Below are 17823 nucleotides of genomic sequence, written 5' to 3' on the forward strand. Positions count from 1 at the left end.
ACCTCCAGGTAGACTAGCAGACAGGTACCAGGTGGATGCTCCCAGGTGAGCGGGCAAGAGTCTCTGGACGGGCAGGTGGTCACGGCAAGTGACGGCAGAGCCTCCAGGTAGACTAGCAGACAGGTAGCAGGTGGACGCTCCCAGTTGAGCAGGCAAGAGTCTCTGGACAGGCAGGTGGTCACGGCAAGTGACGGCAGAGCCTCCAGGTAGACTAGCAGACAGGTAGCAGGTGGACGCTCCCAGTTGAGCGGGCAAGAGTCTCTGGACCGGCAGGTGGTCACGGCAAGTGACGGCAGAGCCTCCAGGTAGGCTAGCAGGCAGGTAGCAGGTGAGCGCTCCCAGGTGAGCGGGCAAGAGTCTCTGGACAGGCAGGTGGTCACGGCAAGTGACGGCAGAGCCTCCAGGTAGGCTAGCAGGCAGGTAGCAGGTGAGCGCTCCCAGGTGAGCGGGCAGGCTGGTCCATAGACAGACTGACAGGTGTTAGAAGGCAGACCGTCGGACCGCAGTCTTGCAAGCAGGTAAGCGGATATCAGGCAGGTATCAAGCAGGAATCTGGCAGGTGACTGGCAGGTAACAAGCAGGAATCTGGCAGGTAACTGGTAACGGGACCTGAGGGCTGAAGCAGAGTGAAGGCTTTGCAACAACATTGCTCGGGCACCTCCATTTTGGAGGAGGTACCTTATATATGGTGAAGTCCTCCGGCCATTGGCCGGGGACTCCTTAGGACGACGCACGCGGCCCCTTTAAGAGAGGGGGAGCGCGCCCGCGCGCGCCCTAAGCACCGTGGCCGGGAAGCAGCGCGCGCTGCCAGCAGAGCGGGAGGAAGACGCCGGGCACGGAGCGGAGAGGTGAGGGGAACAGCGTCCCTGCCTAGCAGGAGGCAGGGACGCCGACGCTACACATGTAAACGCAGATCACAAAATCTTTCAGATGATCTTTTTTTTTTAACACTCAAATCCCCTATGGATATTTATGTTTACTAAAGGATTCCTTACCCATTCTTCTGACAGCTCTTCTTTAGGTATGGACACATACCGGCATCCGGCATAAAGACATCTGGAGACTTTTCCTTTTTCTGTGATATTGGATAATCTTGTTCATTTCTAACGCTTTAAATCTTTCAAATTCTTTCCGAAAAATGTATCATAAAGGGACTTCCTCAGGTCAGTTTTGCTTGTGGTTGTGTTACCATTATTTGTGCCAAATGTATCAAAGAGTTGCACGATGTTTGATAAATGTTTATGCAGCACTTCCATCTTTATTTATTCATTTTACTCACTTATATAGCATCAACCTATTCCGATGCGCTTTACAGACATTATCATTGCTGTCCCCATTGGGGCTCACAATCTACATTCCCTATCAGTATGTCTTTGGAGTGTGGGAGGAAACCGACGAAAACATGGGGAGAACATACAAACTTCTTGCAGATGTCATCCTTGGTGGGATTTGAAACCAGGATCCCAGTGCTGCAAAGCACCAATGCTAACCACTGAGCCACCGTGTATCTTTATCCACTGAGCCACCGTGTATCTTTATCCACTTTTAACGTCACCGTCGTTCTTAGACCTGTGTAGCTTTCCAAGCCCAATTTCTAAAAGTTGCAAGAGTGCTGTAAAATAGGAAGCTGCACATTTTTGCGCAAAAATGATGCGTCACAAAATAGTTTCGTGTTTTTTTAACACCAAAAATTGATGTAAATTCCTCGCTACATTGCCCCTTTTCCAGCCAAATTTTGTAGAAAAAAAAAAAAAAAGACAAGGTACAGACAGCGAAGTTAAATTTGCCTACAGGAATGATTTTGATCTGGAGCGCATTGTACCCGGATACAGTCACTAGCGGGAATGTCAACCATCTTCTCAATTTGTTTCTCCACCCTCTCCGGATCTGCATTCTTCAAGTCTATCTAAAAGCAAAAGTGTAAATACTAATTATTTATCAAAGCTGGACAAAATCTAGAAACCATATAATAAAACTGGCATAAAATATAGTGCTGAACAAGAGTTTAGGGAGAGATGTACAACTGGCACTGGCCTTTAGAAGGGATTGTGTAATCGCACAAAACTAGCAAAAATGTAAAGTGCCTGTAAAACAAGGAACGTGCAATTTACCTCTTAGTGAAAATCCTATTCTTTCTCAAGAACGGGAGGAATTTTAATTTCATAATTTTTTTTAATCAAATTATTTTTATTGAAAAACTCCAAATACAAATTTTCCATCTTTCAAATAACATACATGACATAGTAATTCCATAGTATAAAACATGAACAAAATATCTGAACTTCAATTCCCTAACCCACCCTAAACCCAAATCCCAACACTCCAGAGAGAACCATTTTCAGAGCAGTTCTAGAATAACGGACTATACCATTCGTAGAAGGGGGAAGAAGATAAAAAAGAGACTAACAAAGGGATAGCAGCGTTTTAATTTTATCATTTACTGCTTGATGCCTGAGCCGGGAAGTGCACGCTTGAAAACTGTTGCAGGCTGCTGTAATCACAGGACACAAGCAAACAGCATGGCATTTCCTATCAGCAGGGAGGAAGTAAAGGGAACAGTAATGAAAGTCTCCTCCTACTCCGCTCCATATTGAAATGAACAGTGTGCATCCTACAAATGCGATGCATACAGCAAACAATTCATTTTCCATACACAGGTTTTGAGTTGACCACTGGATATATACATGTGTATAACTAATTACCAGAACTGGAAATCGAAAAAAAAGACGAGCAAGTTTGGGTGAATCCTGCCTTCATTACTGCACAGCCGCTCATAGAGGGATCGGTACTAGGAACAGCAGCAGTGCCGGCGATGCTCACAGATTTACCTGCTGCGGGACTGAAGGAGTCTGATAGTGTTCGGCTCTAAGCTTTTTACCTTGTTTACGACAGGAATAATTGAAAGCTGTGCTTCAAAGGCGAGGAAGAAGTTGGTCACCGTCTGCGCTTGAATACCCTTAAGGGGGGAAAAAAAAAATATATATATACATATATACAAATACTGAAACATCTAAATGCATTAGAACATCAAACCTGGTGAAGCGGTAAATGACTTGTCCTCCAGGGATACAGGCTACTGTCATTCAGTAATTATTTCATAGGAATTTTACATTTTATGTGATCACCACGCTAGAATGTAAATGATGAAAACACAACACAACTCCTCACCATATGAAGATATTTTGTGTTTTATAGAACAGCATTTCTGTGGAATAACACGACTGATTTACTGTGTATGCACCATAGCCTTCATTTGATGTCACTTACTGTCACCTGTCACCTTGCCCCAACTCTGCAATCCCCAATATCAGTCCATGACCTCAATGGGGTCACTATAAAATTCTAAAGGGGACTGGTCATGTCTTTATTAGAAAATAGATAAACTTAGGATAGAAACAATATGAGCATATACCCCGCTATAAGTAAGTAAAAAGCAATAGTGAATATATATAATATAGGGTACTTAGTAAACATGGTTTTTGATTTAAAAAAAGCCATCCCACCCGCACCAAGGTGTACCCAGTCAGTTATGTGAAATATATAATAAAATACACTTTAGTACAATATTAGTGTTTTGTCCCTTTAAATCTGCTGCTACTTCTGTCACCATGGTAACTGCATTCATGCTCAGCCAATAGGATTGCTCAGTTTGAATTTGGGAAAAATAAAAAGTCCTATATCGTCAGTTTGTTCCTTCTCATCTGAGTGTGAAGACAGACACCTGCGATCAGCGAGAGATTATAGGTATAAGACGTGATATAATATAACGGACGGAGCCACATCCCATCACACGCACTCAGCGACCACAACTCACAGGAATCAGCACATTTACCAGACAATAAGTTATTATTCCCCAATACATGATACGCTGAGACACCAGTGGGGGGCGCCACACTCGTTACATCTCCCATCTGGATGGATCCAGCGACGAGATCCTGATATTTCCCCCCAGCTCCGCTCCTCCATAGGGAATGGCCCAGATGCACGCAGAACGGACCGAAGTGTAATACTGCTAGAACTCAGCATGATATCACATCCACCATATATACCACATAATAAAGGGGTGCTCCCACTGGGACAGGTCATCACCTATCCAGAGATCAGTGATAACTTGTTCCAACTAGACATCCCCTTTAATGGAAGAGATCACATCTCTAACAGTCAATACGCTATTCATTCCCAATCTTCCCTGGCCCCAGTAATGCCCCTGAGTATATCGCCAATATGAGCCAATCATCAAACCCTCTGCTGACTGTTCCCGATGTCTTATAGAGTTTGGAGACGTTTCTACAAGAGAAGATATCAGCGGACACCATGGGGGTGGAGTATTCTGCCAGCGATGGAGCAGGTAGTATCCACCAGTCTGTGATATCTGGCCTTCCTCCATATTCTGCTCTTACATGCCTTTCTTCAGCTTTACCCCTTCCCGACATAACCAATTTATGTTTTTTTTCTGTTTTTTCCTCCGCTTTTTCCAAGGGCTATAACTTTTTGATATCTGTCCACATGGTGTGAGGTCTTGTTATTTTGTAGGATGAGCTGTCCTTATAAATGACACCATTCATTTACCACATAGTGCTAGAAAACGGGAAAAACATTTCAAGTGCAGTAAAAGTGCGAAAAAAAAGCCTGACATTGTTTTTCTGGGAACGGTTTTAACGGCGCACATTGTGTGGTAAAAATGACCTGGTAATAGGATCCTACTCCTCAGTGTGATTACAGCAAGACCAAACTTCTCCAATAGTTTTGGCAAAAGAAAAAAACTTTTTTTTGATGCTGTCACCATTTTTTCTGAGACCCGTAACATTTTCAGTTTCCGGGTAGATGGAGCTGTGTGGGGGCTTATTTTTTGAAGGGCAAGAGGACTTTAGTGATAACATTTTGGGACACATATGTCATGGTCATCGCTTCTTACAGGATTTTCTGCAGTATTGAGGCGAACGAAAAAATGCAATTTTGTCTTTTTGAATTTTTTTCTGTGTTCACTGATCGGTTTTTTTTTTATATTTTGATAGATTGTATTTCTCTGAAAGAGACCATACCACAAAATGTGTATATTTTTATTATCTTTATTTTTAGTGGGAGGTGAGTTGAACGTGTGGGGTTTTAATAAATATATATATACTTTTTTTCACTGTATTTGTATACATCATCTGATTGCTTGTGCTATATACAGCGATACCACAGTAATGCTCCATATAGCAAAACCACGGTCTTCTTTACAGCCCAAATGAAGCTTTATGATGACAGGCACGGAGGCTTCAGCAGACCCCCGGATGTCATAGCAGTCCATCGGCGCCCTATGATCGCGTCACAGGAGCGCCGGTGGGCGTATGGAACGACGCGTCCCAATGCTGGCGCACTGTTAATGCTGCTGTTAGAGATTGACAGCAGCACTGAACAGGTTAACAGTGGTGGGCAGATCTTCGCTCCACTCGCAGCTGTTAGAGGCAGGTCCTGGTTGTTTGTTACAGCCATTATCTGCCATGTACGGGGCGAGCTGACCCTGCTCCATACACCCGCTACTGACTTATACCATACATGTACGGCAGATGTTGGTAAGGAGTTAAAGCGGTTGTCCAGCTTTGGGGCCATTTTTTTTTACTTTAATGCAAGTATTTGGGGCTAAAATTGATTTCTGTAATTGAGTTTCATTAAAAATGTTGCCTTCTGTAGCATCTGTGCTGCACTGTCTATTGCTGGCTGCAAAATTAGCTAACTGAGAATCTATCAGTGAGCTCCTTAGTCTTAAGGGAGAGTTTGTAGATCTTTAATCTGTTTTTTTTTCCTGAGTGCCTATTAGCTGATCTATGCCCAAAGAAAACACAAAACTTGAATGTGCAGGGAAACAATAAGTCTGTAATAGCCGGTGAAAAACACTTAATGAAACCTAAATGTAAAAAATTACTTTTAGTAGTAAATACATGGACATGAGAAAATATACACTGCTCAAAAAAATAAAGGGAACACTTAAACAACAGAATATAACTCCAAGTAAATCAAACTTCTGTGAAATCAAACTGTCCACTTAGGAAGCAACACTGATTGACAATCAATTTCACATGCTGTTGTGCAAATGGAAGACAATAGATGGAAATTATTGGCAATTATCAAGACACACTCAATAAAGGAGTGGTTCTGCAGGTGGAGACCACAGACCATATCTCAGTACCAATGCTTTCTGGCTGATGTTTTGGTCACTTTTGAATGTTGGTTGTGCTTTCACACTCGTGGTAGCATGAAACGGACTCTACAACCCACAGAAGTTACTCAGGTAGTGCAGCTCATCCAGGATGGCACATCAATGCGAGCTGTGGCAAGAAGGTTTGCTGCGTCTGTCAGCGTAGTTCCAGAGGCTGGAGGCGCTACCAGTAGACATGCCAGTACACCAGGAGACGTGGAGGGAGCCATAGGAGGGCAACAACCCAGCTGCAGGACCCCTACCTCCGCCTTTGTGCAAGGAGGAACAGGAGGAGCACTTCCAGAGCCATGCAAAATGACCTCCAGCAGGCCACAAATGTGCATGTGTCTGCATAAACTGTTAGAAACCGACTCCATGAGAGTGGGATGAGGGCCAGATGTCCACATATGGGAGTTGTGCCCAATGCCAGACCTCATGTGACTGGAGAGTGTCAGCAGTTCCTGCAAGATGAAGGCATTGAAGCTATGGACTGGCCCACCCGTTCCCCAGACCTGAATCCCATTGAGCACATCTGGGACATCATGTCTCACTCCATCCACCAACGTCACGTTGCACCACAGACTGTCCAGGAGTTGGTGGATGCTTTAGTCCAGGTCTGGGAGGAGATCCCACAGGAGACCATCCGCAACCTCATCAGAAGCATGTCCAGGCGTTGTAGGGAGGTTATACAGGCACGTGGAGGCCACACACAATACTGAGCCTCATTTTGACTTGTTTTAAGGACATTACATCAAAATTGGATCAGACTGTAGTGTGTTTTTCCACTTTAATTTTGGGGGTGACTCCAAATCCAGGCCTCCATTGGTTAATACATTTGATTTCTATTGATGATTTTTGTGTGATTTTGTTGTCAGCACATTCAACTTTGTACAGAACAAAGTATTCAATGAGAATATTTCATTCATTCAGATCTAGGATGTGTTATTTGAGTGTTCCCTTTATTTTTTTGAGCAGTGTGTATATATAATATAAACAATTACTGCAGCTTTAATGCTATTTATTACGTCTCAGGAGGAGGACGGAAGAGGAAGAGGACGGAAGAGGCGGAGGACGGAAGAGATGGAGGACGGAAGAGGCGGAGGATGGAAGAGGAGGAAGACAGAAGAGGAGGAGGATGGAAAAGGAGGAGGACGGAAGAGGAGGAGGATGGAAGAGAAGGAGGACGGAAGAGGCGGAGGATGGAAGAGGCAGAGGATGGAAGAGGCGGAGGACAAAAGAGGCGGAGGACGGAAGAGGGGGAGGACGGAAGAGAAGGAGGACCGAAGAGGAGGAGGACGGAAGATGAGGAGGACGGAAGAGGAAGAGGACGTAAGAGGAAGAGGACGGAAGAGGAGGAGGACGGAAGAGGCGGAGGACAGAAAAGGCGGAGGAAGGAAGAGGCGGAGGACAGAAGAGGCAGAGGACGGAAGAGGCGGAGGACAGAAGAGGAGGAGGATGGAAGAGAAGGAGGACGGAAGAGGAGGAGGATGGAAGAGGAGGAGGACGGAAGAGGAGGAGGACGTAAGAGGAAGAGGACGGAAGAGGAGGAGGACGGAAGTGGAGGAGGATGGAAGAGGAGGAGGACAGAATAGGAGGAGGAGGACAGAACTGCACCTTAAGATCCCTAGGGGGAAAGGGATGGTAGTAATATAGTGGTAGTATATCCATATTAGTGTAATATGAGTAATAATACTAGTGATAATAGTAAGAAAGTAATAAAATAACAGTAGTAATAGTAGTAGGTAGAATAGCAGTGTGATCCAGGGTCCTAGGACTGATCGCCTTTTCTCGGGGTCAAGAAGGAATTTTTCCCCTGTGACACAAATTGGCTGAAGGTGTCCTGGGGTTTTTGCCTTCTTCTGGATCAACACTGTAGGTATAGGGCAGTATTAGTAGTGATAGGAAAGAAGAATAATACTGTAATAAGATAGCACAATGTAATAATAACCATATCAAATAGATTTATAAAAACAAATTAAAATAACTCCAGTAGTACAATAATTAGTGTAATATTATATAACTTCTAATAACATTATTAGGTTTGATCCAGGGTCCTAGGACTGATCGCCTTTTGCCGGGGTCAAGAAGGAATTTTTCCCCTGTGACACAAATTGGCTGAAGGTGTCCTGGGGTTTTTGCCTTCTTCTGGTTCAACACTGTAGGTATAGGGCAGTATTAGTAGTGATAGGAAAGAAGAATAATACTGTAATAAGATAGCACAATGTAATAATAACCATATCAAATAGATTTATAAAAACAAATTAAAATAACTCCAGTAGTACAATAATTAGTGTAATATTATATAACTTGTAATAACATTATAAGGTTTGATCCAGGGTCCTAGGACTGATCGCCTTTTCCCGGGGTCAAGATGGAATTTTTCCCCTATGACACAAATTGGCTGAAGGTGTCCTGGGGTTTTTGCCTTCTTCTGGATCAACAGCTTTAGGCATAGGGATTTTAGTAATACCATTATTAGAATCACAAGATTAATAAAAAAAAATTAGAATTACATTTTTTTAATTAGTTTTATAACAGTTACAATTAATTGCATTAATGCAATAATAATAAATAGTAAAAATGGTGGTAATAATAATAATACAAAAAAATAGTCCCAGTTAGTAAGTTAGTGTAATGTTAGTGTAGGGACCCATCTGAAGAGGTCGCCTTGACGTTGGCAGATGGGCTCGCACAATTTGCTCAAAATGTGCGCTAAGAACCTCATATTTCTATGTACAGGAGATCTAGCAGTAATACCATTCAGGAGATAGATATCTGTGTACACACATTTTGTTATATACTTTTGTGCAGCACACAGGGCAGGCATACAGGTACAGGGCGAGAGTGTTACAGTGATATTATAACTCGGCCTTAAGGATAAAATGCTGATAACTACAGATCCTGGAAACACATCCGAAACTAGACCTTGTAAGTAACTGGTTCCCAGCTAGTGGTAAATATGTACAGGGCAGTCCGGTACCAAGACCTGCTCTATAGGACACATTATCATCAGGCAGGTCCTTACAAGATCTGCAGCAGAAGTGTGGCTGTGTAACACAGTCCTGCTCCTGCCTCAGCTGCCCACAGTGGAGCCAACCTTGATCCTGGCAGCTTAATCCATTGTATGACACAGTAGGGGGCTTCCACAGCATTTAGGCACTTTAGACAGGAGAGGGAGGCATGATCATGGTGCCAATGAGTTTCTATGGCAGCTGAGATCTAACAATGGACCCCATGACGGCCATCTTACTGCTCCTATTAGACCCCGGCTGAGGAAAGGTCTATGAGGACACCGGTCAGACTTATGTCGCCTGCTCTGCACATATTAGAAATACCTAGGGCTGACTAGTTTGCCATTTGTAAATCTGATCCAGCAGCGCTGGGCTACCACTGACGTGATCAGGGCTATTGAGCTCCTAGATTGGGCAGAGGAGCTCAGTATTCAGCAGGAGCTGGCCGAGGAGAGCAGAGCAACTTGCATGGGGCTGCTGGACAAGAAGCAACTCACAAGGTGGAGATTTACCCGGAGACGCTGTGCTCGGGCTGTGATCTGCTGTGCAGGCTGCATAGTAGATGCCTCGAAGGACCCTAACTTCACCCCTAACAGGCACAGCAGAGCTCGGACGGCTGCAAGTGAACGGAGAGCGGCTGATTAGTAACTGCTGCGTCTCCTGCTGCTCAGATAAGAGCCGCACAGAGCGGGGGTTCAGTAATGATGAATATGGGAAGTGTCCGCCCCTCACATGCCCTATATGCGGCCTCCAGAGGTAAAGTCTCCCCTGTAACCAGCGCCTCCTCCCACCTTCTCTGCTGGCATGCTCCATTACTTAAAGGGGATGTCTGAAGAAAACAAGTTATCACTTATCCACAGGCTCGGTGATCACTTACTGATCGTGGGGTCTGACCGCTGCGAGCCATCGTCTGATCGGGAAGGAGTGGAAAGTCAGGGATCAACTGCAGCTCCATACATTCTCTATGGGGCTCCGGAAAAGCCGAGCTCAGCGCTTGAATGCCACATAGGGAATGAATGGAGCGGATCCTGGAGTAATAACATGTCCTCCTCTCCTCAGCTTTCTGTCTGTGTAAGTGGCTCAGCCCTTGTCTCCCCTTCTGCTCCGGCTTCTGTGCTGGTCCTTGTGAGGAAGAGGAAACCCTCTGCCCTTCAGCTCCGGCTTCTGTGCTGGTCCCTGTGAGGAAGAGGAAACCCTCTGCCCTTTTGCTCTCAGTCCTCTGCAACTTTTCACAATCGCTCAGTGCCCCCATTATATGTAATAAGGATCATTCTTCATCCCTTGTCCAGCTTTCATCCCCCCCAGTCTGACCAGCGGACAAGATAATAAACATGTGAGTGGAAGGTTCGCAATTATTAGATGTGTTGTGAAAAGTCTCCACAGCATTATCCGGAGAAAACTGCAGGGTGACCGCTTGTGAAACCAGCACAAAATCCAGCGGACAGCGCTTCCCTGCCCCCCGCCGGTCTCTGTATCCTGGCATTCAGCTATTCCATTTGGTGCTTATTCTGGAAGGAAAACAAAAATGTGATGTTCTTACACAGACGCCTGAAGACGCGACGTTCGCAGCTTTTCATCATCCATGTTGGGCTGTTGTATGACGTGTGGATTACTCTGCTTGTTGGATTCTTGCATTACCACAAACACTGCCTTTATTTTGTGATTTCTGTGCCGCTTCCCACTTCTATTGGCAGTGTGATATATCAGCACGTGAGGGCTGCCACAATCATGTGTCAATAGGTTTTTGCTGGAGGCCGTGATATAGAGACCATCCTGGACCAGGGAGGAGTTGGTACAGAAGCACCTAGAGAGGGGGGTACAGGGGCTTCATTTGAATTTTAAACTTAGCTGGATTGTGTTTAGCTACAAGAATGGAAAGTAAAATAATAAAATCTTAATTTTTTTTTTCTATTTGGCAAAATCGTCCATCAGAGGTTTGGCCACTACCGAAAAGTTTTTGATGAACTTACAGTAGTAGCTGGCGAAACCCAAAAAACTTTGTAACGCCTTTAAGTCTTGAATATAATACCAATCCAGTACCGTCCGGACTTTGGCCAGATCCATGCAAAAACGGTGAATGATAAGAACTAACCCTGAATGGAGAACATACATTTTTCTGGTTTGACAAATAATTTATTATCTTTGAGTATCTGTAAGACCTGCCTGACATGTACCTGATGTGACTGGAGGTAAATAAATTAATATGTAATCAAGATTGGTTTGTTGTGATCTACCTGCCAGATGACTAAAAATGTCACTAACAGTGTTGAAAGAAAGCGGGAGCATTAGTCAACCCAAATGCCATCACAAGCTTTTCATAGTGCCCCTCAGGAGTATTGAAGGCCATCTTCCACTCATCTCCTCAATGTGAATGAGATTATAAGCCCCCCTGAGGTCTAGTTTAATCAAATCGTAGGAGCCAAATTTTTTTCTAAAGAGGTCGGGGATGAGAGGGAGAGGATATGCATCCCAGACCGTGATCCGATTAAACTCGCGAAAATCAAGGCGGGGGCGCAACCCCCAGTCTTTTTTTTTGACAAATAAAAACCCCACTGCAACGGGAGATGAAGAACGTCTTATATGGCCCAATGGTAGACTGACTGACCATGCTGTTCTGAACTGCCACCCTAAGATGGCTTCCCATTATATACCTACTGTATAAGTGCTCCCTCTAACGGCTTTCTCCACCCACACCCACTACTGGTTCCCCCTACCTTTGGGTTCCCCCCACTCCAGCCAGGGACAGGGCTCAGCAGCTGCACTCTGCATGTTGGATGCAGGTGTTTTGGGGGGTTCCGTGCAGCACTCCCATCTTACCTGAGTGAAGGGAGACACCACACCTCTGGGTGAGGTGCAGTACCGCTGTGGCGACTGAACACTCAGGGGCGCCACATTCCCCCACCCGGTAAAACACAGCACGTCCGCGGGCTGGAACAGAGCAAAACCAGGCATAACTGACATGCAAAATTTTTAAGATGCATCCGCATATAAGACCATAAAACAACATTTCTTCCCTTTATGGGAGGCACATTTCTTTTAACGTTACTGGTTACATTATAAAACATCATAAGAGCATTGTCATATAAAACAATTTTCAAGACAGTTCCAGCACCAGGGTGCAACAGTAGCAGCATGAGGGACCCGTCCACAAACCCTCAACGTAGGCCCTGGGCATGGCTGCAGGGCATAGACGATCCAATCCTGGACCTCGTCTTCCGCCACGCCAAACGGGTTTTTGTTCTGAGGTATATTTGTAATTATAAAACCAATAGGATGCACTTTAAGAAGTGCTAAACTATGTACAATGTCAACGTCCGGCTTCTCACAGTCCTCAGCCTGTCAGTCTCTGTACCCTGACGGGTAACTGGGTAGCAAACAAGAAGTCAACTGCACCCTTCCGGGCAACTTATGTACAGTCCAGTTAACTAAAACAGTTTAACAGTGGGGCCCCCTCCGGGGGAACCCCTGGTTTCTGCAGGCTGACCCAGCCTGGTCATCAGCCTCAGGCTGCAGGGGGACCAGGGATGGAGCAGCGCCAGCCGCATTTGGGAAAGGGACATCACTCCTACCTGCTCCCGCGACTGCGTCAGCTCGGCCTGACACCTCCCGGTCTTTACGCAGCTTCTCTCCACCTCCTCTCCTCTTTCGGGGGCGGTCCCATGGCACTTTGCTGTCGGTCACTCCCTGTGTCGGCCTCCCCGCTTTGACGGACACATCTATGCGGACAGTCACTGTTGCAAGGGGCAGGGCCTGCTTTTGGCGCCATTCTGGGACTCGGCCCACGACGGGAGCTTCCATTCTGTTGTTCTTTAGCAAGCACATAATGGCGCCCGTTCTTCTTGGGCGGGCGCCACATTCAAGGCAGAAAACACTTCTTTAGGTGCACATTACCCGCAGATAGCGGGCTGGTCACGTATCCTGTTCGTGACGCCAAGTGGTGACTCGCTGCCCCCTGGGCCGCGGGGCACACGGCAGCCGGGCCTTATGGCTGCTTTGGGGAATATCACGGTGGCTGGCCCGGGGCGGTCAGTTCAAAAGGGATTATTTATAGGATTTGTCGTGAAGCCACCTGTGGTGTCTGGTGAGGATCACCAGTGCTGCAACAGTCCTCTGAGGCAGATGTTAGGGCAGCTAGAGATGGAACGGCTCCTCACAGGTGGAGCGGGCCTCAGGGCAGTGTAAATTGATGGAGGGTGCGCTGGGCGTTGTAGTGCAGAGAGGGAAATGGCACCAGTGAAGGAATAGACGGAGGCAACTCAGTGCAGTCGTCCAAGATTTTTATTCACAGTTCTTCAGGAAACACACAAGTGCACGTTACAGGTGAAGGCCTCCCACGTTGCGCCGTGGTCACCCTGGCAGGGGTTCAATCCTTCCTCAGGATGTTTAGGAATGCTTGGCAGAACCCCACTTTCTCGTGTTCCTACTTTGACCGTCTTCACACTAGGTCCTTCTCCCTGCTGCCCTGCGCTGCCCACTCTCAATCCCGCTCGGGTATGCTGAAGTCCTTCCTATACGTCGGATCCGGGACCAACCTGACCCCCTGGAGATTACAATGCAGCAACCGATCCCTCTGTCTTCTGACAGATGCGGGGTGTACTGGTGCTGTCCTGCACGCGCCGTACCCCTGGGATCCCTTCTTAGAATGGAGCCTACTCCCTGCTCCCCTCCGGGGCCTCGATCCCGGGCCCTTCTTGTGGAGCAGAGCTCCTGCTGAGCCTCTGCTCCCAGACAGTCCTCACTGACCGTCTGTACTGTACTGACTGACCATTCTGTTCTGAACTGCCACCCTAAGATTGTTTCCCATTATATACCTACTGTGTGCTCCTTCTAACTGCTTCCTCCACCCACACCCACTACTGGTTCCCCCTACCTTTGGGTTTCCCCCACTCCAGCCAGGGACAGGGCTCAGCAGCTGCGCTCTGCATGTTGCCCTTCCAGCCGGTCTGAAGCAGTGTAATGTTGGATGCAGGTGTTTTGGGGGGTTCTCTGAAGCTCTCCCATCTTACCTGAGTGAAGGGAGACACCACACCTCTGGGTGAGGTGCAGTACCTCTGTGGCGACTGAACCCTCAGGGGCGCCACATGCCCACGATGCAGAAATGCTCCGGATTTTTCCTGAGTGTTTCTGCATCTCCCTGGCAGAAAAAACGCATGCAGATTTTACATGCGTTTTTCCTGCCAGGGACAAGAGTAAGTGAAGCGTTTTTCACATGCATGTCCGCATGCGGGTTGTCAACCGCTTTCCAAGCGATTTTAGCATCACTTGGAAAGTGCTTGACAACTTGGTCACACTATATAAATCCTTGCAACCGGCATGTATTTATATAGTGTGAACAAGTTAATAGTAGAAAAAAAGAATAAAAATGGTAAAAAAAAAAAAATAGAATTAGACTTACCGGTAATTCTGTTTCTAAGACCCTCCACGACAGCACACCTGTAGGTAGCCTCCCCATCCTAATTAGGGACAGGAAAACAAGATGTTAAATAGCCCCTCCCTGCTACAATCCCCAGTGTTTTCAAAGGACCACACAGTATGAATGCTCTAAATATTTATTAACACTAAGGATTTTTCCAATCAATAAAGAGATGGAGGGAACTACCCATGCTGTTGTGGAGGGTCTTAGAAACCGAATTACTGGTAAGTCTAATTCTATTTTCTCCAATCCCCTCCATGACAGCACACCTGGAGTAATACCAGAGAATGAATTTTAGGGAGCGACAACAGCCTGAAGGACTTTCCTTCCAAATGCTAAGGCTCTATTAGATATTACATCTAGTCTATAATGTTTAGCAAAGGTATGGACAGACGACCATGTAGCTGCCCGGCAAATCTGCTCAATGGATGCACTAGCTTTTTCCGCCCAGGAGACCGACATAGCACTAGTAGAAAGAGCTTTCAAGGATTCCAGAGGAGGCAAATCTTGAACTATGTATGTTTCACAAATTGCTTTCTTAATCCAATTTGCTAGCGTATTTTTGCAATTTTCTTTCCTTTATTGGGGCCTCCATATTGGACAAATAGGTTCTGATCCTTCCTCCAGGTTTCAGTCTGCCTCAAATAGCGGATTATAGTCCTTCTTACATCCAACGCGTGGAATTCTTCTTCCTTGCTATTTGATGGATTTTGACAGAATGACGGAAGAATTATGGGCTGAGACATATGAAAATTAGACGACACTTTAGGTAGAAAAGAAGGATCCAACTGGAGGATGATCCTGTCCTCCAAAATACGACAATAAGTCTCTCTGATAGACAGGGCTTGGATTTCACTCACTCTTCTGGCTGTAGTCAGAGCTACAAGCAATGCCGCTTTCCAAGACAATTTGTCTATGTGTGCCTCGGCTATTGGCTCGAAAGGATGCATAGTTAGACCTCTAAGAACTACGTTGAGATCCCAAGGTGGAACTATTTTAGCTCTTGTTGGATTAATCCGAGAAGCAGCTATCATGAACCTCTTAATCCATCTGTTTTGGGCCAAATCAGCATCAAAATAGGAACATAAAGGCGAGACTTGGACCTTCAGCGTACTTGGTCTTAATCCTTTAGACAGACCGTTCTGTAGGAAATCCAAGATTCTGGCCACGTCAGGCCGAAAGGGATCTAATGGACGAGGCTCATACCATAGCTTGAAAGCTTTCTAGATTTTTCCATAGATGGAATTTGTGACTGGTTTTCTGCTTTTCTGCAGTGTATGTGACTCGCCCCCAGGGGTATCGCGGGGCACCCGGCAGCCGGGCCTAAGACTGCCTGCGGGGATTATCGCGGTGGCTGGCCCAGGGCGGTCAGTGCCAAAAAGAATTATTTGTAGGGAATTTGTCGTGACGCCACCTGTGGTGTCTGGTGAGGATCACCAGCGCTGCAACAGTCCTCTGAGGCAGATGTCAGGACAGCTTGAGATGGAACGGCTCCCCACAGGTGCAGCAGGCCTCAGGACAGTATAAATGATGCAGGTTGCGCTGAGCGTTGTGGTGCAGGGAAAGCGATGGCACAGCAGGAGTAACGGACAGAGACAGGGGATTTGCTTCATTACCTTTACTGGTACAGCTGTTAGGTACGGTCCAGGGTACTCCAGATGAAGGGCGCACTTTTGGACTTCTCCCCAGGGAGCGGGTATAGGGCCTCCTGATCCGTGTCTGTCCCTATGTATGCTCCTGGCCAGCCTGCAACTGGGCATAGCTTATGTGTCCTGCTTTTACTTCACCAGATGCTCAGAAATAGGACCTCTGGTTGGTAACCACTTTCCCTGGACGTCGGGGCCTTCGTGGTTCCTGATCCTGTGTGTGTCTAGCCTTCAGGTTTGCCAGGGACTTGTAGTCCTCCTGGGATTCCGGTTATCCCCACTGGGTGTAAAATTTCCCTGTAGGCGCGGACCCGGTGTCCGGTAGATATAACGGGGTGAGCTTATTGTGCTCCTCTGCCCCCTTGGTTTCACTCCCCTTTTTCTCCTTGCCGTCGGCCACACTCGGGGCCCTCACTACTAGGCAGCTGACGTGCTGCGTCTTCACCGCTATCTGAGCGTCGGCACGTTCTTAGGCTCTCTCTCTATCTGGGCTCCCTCTGCTGGTATGAGTTGGAAGGTAGAGGTGTTTGTATGTAGTGAGGGCCTCTTGTGGAGAAATCCATCCATGCACCCTTCTGGGTTCTGTGGCACCAATGCACAGCAGGGCGCCACATTTGGATCACCTGTACTGAGAAGCCTCTGGCTTTTCAGAGGGCGGTCTCAGAAGCCAAGCAGCTAGAGCCAAATTCTGAGGGGCCGGATGGAAAATCTGGCCCTAATGCAGCAGATCGTGGATTCAAGGAAGCATCAATGGATCATCCATCTTAGACTGCTCAATGTTCCGAACCATGCTCTTTTTGGCCACATTGGAGCTATTAGGATAGTCTTGACCCCTTCCGACCTGATTTTTTGTAAAGTCCTTGGTATTAACAGAATCAGGGGAAAAGCATTAGCGAGCCCAACTTTCCAAGGGTGAGCGAATGCATCTATCCCTGTTGCTGAATCCTCGGGTTTCAAAGAGAAAAAGGCTCTTACTTTTGCGTTTTCCTGGTTCGCAAACAGGTCCACATCTGGGTATTCCCACTTTTGAACAATCATCTGAAATATCTTCGAGTTCATGCTCCACTCCCCTGGATGAATGTCTTTTCTGCTCAGAAGATCTGCATGATAGTTGTCGGAGCCCCTCAGATGCAGAGCCGATAAGGATAGTAGATTATGCTCCGCCCAGTGGAAGATCCTTTCGGAGATCATCTGTAACCTCCTGTTTCTTGTACTTTCCTGATGTCTCAAGTGGGCTACAGTTGTCATATTGTCCGAGTAGACTCTGACATGAGACCCCTGAAGCACAGTAGTGGCTGCCCATAGGGTTTCTTCCACCACTTTCATTTCTCTTAAGTTTGAGTACTGCTCTGCTATTTCTTGCGACCAGACCCCTTGGAAGGCCACGTGGGAGACTACTGCTCCCATCCCCTTTTGCTTGCGTCTGTTTTGACGGATAACAAGGGAAGTTGAATCCATGCTGAACTTTTCTCCAGATTTCCTGGACAGAGCCACCAATTTAAAGATGCTTTCACCTTCTCTGGCAGATGAATTCTGTTGGAGAGGGAACTTGGAGATCTGTCCCAACAGGAA

This window comes from Phyllobates terribilis, unplaced genomic scaffold (assembly GCF_046119375.1).
Source record: "Phyllobates terribilis strain yellow unplaced genomic scaffold, ASM4611937v1 Scaffold_346__1_contigs__length_2005123, whole genome shotgun sequence".
Classification (NCBI taxonomy): Eukaryota; Metazoa; Chordata; class Amphibia; order Anura; family Dendrobatidae; genus Phyllobates; species Phyllobates terribilis.